Source organism: Anas platyrhynchos, chromosome 4, assembly GCF_047663525.1.
Source record: "Anas platyrhynchos isolate ZD024472 breed Pekin duck chromosome 4, IASCAAS_PekinDuck_T2T, whole genome shotgun sequence".
Taxonomy (NCBI): Eukaryota; Metazoa; Chordata; class Aves; order Anseriformes; family Anatidae; genus Anas; species Anas platyrhynchos.
This window is the reverse complement of record NC_092590.1, coordinates 66150845-66157395: the sequence shown is the minus strand read 5'-3', so window position 1 is coordinate 66157395 and position 6551 is coordinate 66150845.

Here is a 6551-nt window from a genome sequence, read left to right as displayed (position 1 = left end):
CCGGAAATGCCGTCGGCTCGCCCGGGCACTGGCACCGCCCCGGCGCTTGGGAGCTGCAGGGCGCCACGCGGCGGCGGTGCCCGCTTTCGGGTTTGGGCGTCACCCGGCGCCTTGCGCATGCGCGGGCAGCACCGCGCTACCGAATGTTCCTGCCGCCATCTGAGCGGCGCATGCGCAGGAGCGGTGGTGAAGCCGTACAGGGGGACTTGTGAAGGGCGGTTGCTGGCGTTGCCATGGGGACGGCGGGTGGGTGGCGGGAAGAGGAGCTGTGAGGAGAGGGAGGTGGGGGAGCTCCTGGCACCTGGGCTTTTACCCCTCTCCCATCTTCTTGTCAGCGGCTCCCCTCGCCATGCCACATGGGCCTCTGCTTCTTGATGTGTGGTCAAACATGGCCCCTAGGGAGTATTTGTCCCAGTAACAGCCACCGAGGGCACACGGGGTGTTGGTCAGGAGTTATGCAGAGCGCAGAGCCTTCCTTTGGGTTTGCAGACAGCCATGGTGGTGGGTAGGGATGGAGCCGGCTGCGGTTACCTCCTGCCACACGGGCTGTGAAGGTGTCTGGCCCTTGGTTTCCTTTTGCGGTGGTGTTAAGAAGCCGCGTCCTGCCTGCAGTCAGTATTTTGTCAAAGATCAGTCCTGCCTCATCCCTCTGAAGCTTATAGTTATGCTGTAATTGTTAATAGGGTATTTTCCTGCAGTTTCATGCTATTTGATGACATTCAAGTCCAGATACTGCTCAGGTGCTTAGCAAACTGATAGTTTTCACATCTTACCACGAGGTAGAACCAGGTGTCCACTTAGACAAGTAGTAAGGAGAAACATGTGCCACCTTCACCACTCCTTTATAACTTAGGAAAAAAATATTTTTCTCTCCTTCCAGTATTATAAGTATACATCCTGAGCATACCATCAGTTCTTCATTATACAGCAAGGTGAAGAATTTATAGCTAATTGGCAGAAGCTCCTGAAATGGGTGCTGTTTTGTGCTTTTGTCACTAACTTGCCTCATTCATAAAGTGACCTAGCACTGGGTTTTTCCTTTGTTGTGCCTGGTTTCCTTACATTACTTTTCCTCTAAATGAATGCCTAGTAAAAATCAAATTATCCATATGACGACATTTTTTTTTTGATGTGTTCATTTTTGTTGTTGTTAATAAATAAATAAATGAAGCTATACATTTTTTATTATGCCAATATTTGACAATGAATACAAGATAAAAATTCTGCATTTGCAATAAAGTGTTTTTGTGCATTAAAGCTGTGTTATATCTTGTGTACGTGAGTAAAACCTTACATGCCCAAAACGATGATGTGGTGCTTAGGGACATGGTTTAGTGGTGACATTGATGGTAGGGGGATGGTTGGACGGGATGATCCTGGAGGTCTTTTCCAACCCTAATATTTCTGTGTTTACATTTTTTTAAACTATATTCATTCCCCCCCAAAATAAAAGAAAAAAAAAATTACCTCTCCCTGCAGGAATTGCATTTGTAATTTCTTAAATCAATGACCTCATAAATAACGGTCTAGGTTTGAAAGCAGCAAGTATGCCTGTGGCGACTTGTGAAAAGTGTAGGGTCAGATTTTCAGAACTGATTTTTTTTTTTAAATTTTTAAGATTAGTATATTATTTAAGGGGCTAGAAATTAAAATCTGAAGTAGACTAGTAAGACTCAGCACGGCAAGTCTGGAGCTTCCATTTTTTCAGCTTGTAGTATGGGATGGCATTGAAGAAGAGGTTACTTTTTTCACTGTAAAGACTTATTTTTGGTAACTTGGTTAGCACATTAATAACTTTTAACCTGCCTTAGCAATTTTTTTGCATTTTCACGACCATCCTTATACTTTGGCAGAGTCTTGGGATTTTTATAAAGGAGTTTTCTATTTATCTGGAGATGCAAATGCCTCAGCCTCTTGGAGAACTACGGTTGATACAAGTTTGGTTGCAGGTTTATTTGAAATAGTTGAAGACGTTACTGTTCCAGCTGTCCTTTGGCTCTTCCATTAAATGTGGGAATCTGCCACTGTCAGTTTACATCAGTATAGCTGTGGAGATGGTGGTCTTTGACAGAAGGGTGGGCAGCTAGTGCTTCAGTCAACCAAACTAAATGTGCCAGAATAGTCTGCCACCCTTGGGCTTAAGCTTGGCACATGTTAGTATATCTCTGAGTGTTTTGGAAAGCAAGGTTTTGCTATGTCTTTTTCAAGAGTGTAAATGTGTCACCTGCTATACTGTGCTTCATCCACATAGCATTCATCACATAGTGATGATGGGGACATCATATTAGGTTGCTTTAGAGAACAGTTGAATATTATTACTTAGTTGGTCACAGATACATACAGTGGGTTGTAAAATATGTAATGATAAATTTATGTTCCAGAAGGCTTGTAACCTACTGCCTCACTTCTCCAGGCATGTAGGTGTTTGCCATTAGGCATGTGATATCAGAGATGTTATTCACGTATTTATGGTTGAATACTAATGTTATGCTGGAGGCTGTGGGCCAGCATTAGGGTAACAATATGCATAAATGACAACATTGTGTGAGGAAGATATGTGGATCTAAGGCTAGACTTCAGGCTGTTAGCTAAGAAAGTAATAAATAGTCAGTGATGGTGCTGTTGTATGGCTCAATGCAGGGAATTTCTAAAATCCATAGGAACTTTTCAGATGTTTTTGGCACTATTTACCTTTCTCGTTTACTCACTAACAAATATGACTTGAATACTGATGCAAACACGCCCCTTAAATTTGCAGCTCAGCAGTATAGCCTCAGGCACACGTTAATAGCTCTTTAGAAAGTATTTCACAGTCCTTTGGTATTTCCACATCACTTAGCATAGCATTGCATTTATACACAAGTTTTGTGTGATGCTGAGTAGCCATCAGCTTTTCGAAAAAGAATGTTAAATGAAATAGTTCTTTGTGCTGTGTTTTTTTTGTTTTTTTTTTTTTCCCCAGGCTGTAGCTGGTTTATCACCATTTCCTGAGGTATAAATGGTGGAAACTGCTCCCCGTCACAGAAAAGAAACCCAGAGGTTGAAATGAGAATTAGCATTGCGCATCATACCTGCTGCTATTGTAACAAAAATTTAGAATGCCAGATGTCAGTGCTTTATATATTAGTTAATACAATATTTGTTGCAAATACCAGAAAAATAGTCTAATAGTCTGTTTTTTTTTTTCTGTAAGAAATACTGATTTTTTATTCCAGACAGACTCCTCTGGGATCAATATCAGAACTCTGGTTGTAGAGTCAATGAAAAAAGACAGACTGCGATGAGTATTATCTGACTGTGATACCCTGAAATACACTGAAAGCTAAAAACTACAATAGTTTCAATTGTTATTTATATATATATATGTATGTAGCCACTTGATCATGCAATATATAAAAATTTAAACTGTTGTTTCCCTCAGCTTATTCCCCCATCCATTGTTCTGATACTTGTGTGTTTCCATTCCTAGATTGGAGACCTGAACTGAGCTAAACCATATCAAATTTTTGGCAGGTTAGTTTTCAGTTAAATGAATGCTGGCCTGTTTCACAGTCCTGTTAAATGAGCTCAGGGGCTGCTGCAAGGGATTTGTAATGTATGATGGGAAGGTTGTGAAACCAGCAATACAGACTTAGGTTAGCTTTGACTGCTACTGAACTAAACCTTGGTTATTTCTCTATTTTACTGGTTCTTAAAATTGTCAGGAGCCGAGCAAACCTGAAAGTTTAACTCTAATGAAACAATGTGGAAAGTAACTACTTGAGCACCTGGTGCTCCAGCTGGCATTTGTAGCAATTAGCGAAGGGCTTGCAAAATCTCTGTCTCCATGGGATCTGTACGTTGAAAAGAACTGCAGGAGCTCTACAAAGGTGATGAAAAGTAAAATGGTCATATGTGGACCTTTCTGGAATGGCCAAAGTGCTGCAGTCTTCTCCAATGCGTTCAGAGTTTAGTGTTCAGAGCATCTCAGATGCTCCAAAATGCAGGTTTGTCTGTTAAAATATTGCTGTTGGACTCCCTTCTGAAGACACAACCCTCTTTGTGTTTGAATCAATACAGATTTAGCTGGAGCTGTTAGTAATACAAAGACACTATCTTGTTACACAAAGTTCTGGTGAATATGCTCAACAACAGAATTTATTTATTTATTTGTTTATTTATTTTGTGGCAGATCTCAGTAACATTGACAATAATGTATAAAGATGTGTTTCTAATACCCCCAGCTGCATAAAGGAATGAGAAAAGGGTATGGAAAATTAAAATTCTTAGGAAAAAAAAAAAAAGTTTTATCGATGTAGTCTGTGTTTTCACCAGTAACATAGCATTCTGTTTTGGACATCTTGTCAGAAAATTTATCAGAGAGAACCTGAAGAGATGACAAAATAATTTTCAACCGGGGAGAAGGAAGGCATTTTGATACGTGATCAAGTTAAATTACACAGAAATCCAGCACAGGAATGAAAAAGTGAATTTCAGAGGGCTGTGCAGTTACAAGTGGTCCATAGGGAGGCAATTAGATCCTTTTCACCCTCTTAAGAGGGCAGTCATTGAAATTAAAAGGCAATTGATTTAGAAATGATAGAAGGAGTATTGTAGAATTAACCCATGGAATTCTCAGCCACAGGCTAACTGAGTCAAAGGGTTTAGCTGAATGCAGTGATTTAAAAAGATAACAGGTATATATAACAGATTATATATACATTAAAATAGTATTGTAATTGCCTCAAAGAAGAAGAAAACCAATTGCTTTCCTGATTTGGGGCCTAAAGTATACACCAGCTGGAAGCAGGTGTAAATTCTAACATCAGTTGACTGTATTGCAGAAGTTTTATGTCTTTGAGCATATATATTTGACTAGTTCCTGTAACATGATATAGGTTATGGGCTACTTTATTTTACTCTATTTACATTTATACAGATTGAAACAGATGAGATAACAATCTTTTGTAATGAAGACTTGGGAAACCATATGTATTTATATCTCTGTATTTCACAACTGCCTTAAACCAAATTAAATGAGGCAATTTACAACAGCCAAAATTGTCAAGCAGTTAAAGCTCCTCTCTTCCTAACCAGCTTAAGTGGTTTAAAAAAGGATCTTTACTACATCTGGGATCATGGGACAGAGTTACCATGCAATGGAGCACATTGTACATTTGTTATGATGACTGCTATGATGTAGGTATTCCAGTGTCAGGAATTTTTTCCATGCCTACTGCCACATAAGAGAAGCTGTACCTGTATTACTCCTAACAACAAAAGAAACACATAGCTTCTGAAAGAGGCAGGCTTTTGTTTCTCCCAGATATGTATTACATGCTGTCTGTAGTTATACACAGCTGCAAACAAAAGCTATTCCTTCCTGAGTGTTCATCGTTGATCTGGTCTGACAAGAAAAGTTGAAATATTCAGTTGCAGTGCTGTTATCAACATGGCTAGAAATGTGGAAGGACATTGGAGATGTAAATCCTTGAAATTTCTGATCATAGGAAGAGTAGCTATTTCTAAAAAGAAATGTGTATTATGGCCAAATAAGGAATTTTTTTTTTTTTTGAACTGCATTGGCATCCAGATGACACTCATGTACCCGGGACACCCTTAATAGTTAGATGGTGTCCTTTATAGTGCTTCATTTGCTGATGCTCTTGATGCCATATGTGGCATTCAAATTTGACATCAGTATTTTATTTTGATTCATGGTACTCTTCCTACATGTTGGCTCTGATTACTGGCCACCCACTCCATTTATAGTTGTCACATTTTGCTGGTGGCCTAGTCTCTGCTCCCTGTAGCATACCACTAATACCACTGGTACAAGCCAAAATAATTCTGCAGTGTGACACTGCACACTGTAAGATATAGCTCTCCAAGATGTAGTAGCTCTCCCGTGCCTTTCAGTGTACTTGTCTGGATTTGGTGTGCTCTCATTTTTAGCAACATGAATCCAAACTAAAATTGTCAAAGCTGAATGTGAATGCAGTAAGGCTTCTAAATAAGGTGACCTCATTTTCAAGTGTACTGAATGCATTCGTGTTCCTTCACCTCCATTCATGGGGGGGGGGAGGGGGTGGTTGTATGTGTGTAGCACCATAAAAATCAGACCTATAATAGGAACAGCTTAAAGTAATTGCCTTGAGGCACCCAAGATTGAAAGTGTTGATCTTCGGCTTTCTGATGGTAGCTTGTATGTAATTAAGGTTCCTATAGCATAGTTAATAATGTAAGAAATACTTATATCTTGAGGCATGAAAAGGCTTTTCGTTCTAACATTAATATTAATCTTGTACTGGAAGTTAGATTATTTTCCAAGAATTAGAAGCATAACAGAGTTTCTCCATTCTACATTAACAGGCTGTGTAGGAACTAGGCTTTGTTCTCATTAGTAGAGCAGAACTTTACTCTTAATTAAGCAAATGAGGCAAAGACTGACATATGCAAATGAGAAAGAAACCTGGTAGTTAAAAGGAATAAAAAAGGGAAAACCACTTCAAAAATGCAGTAGTGTCACAGAATAATTCATCAGACTGCATTTGGTGAGGAAGGATTCACAT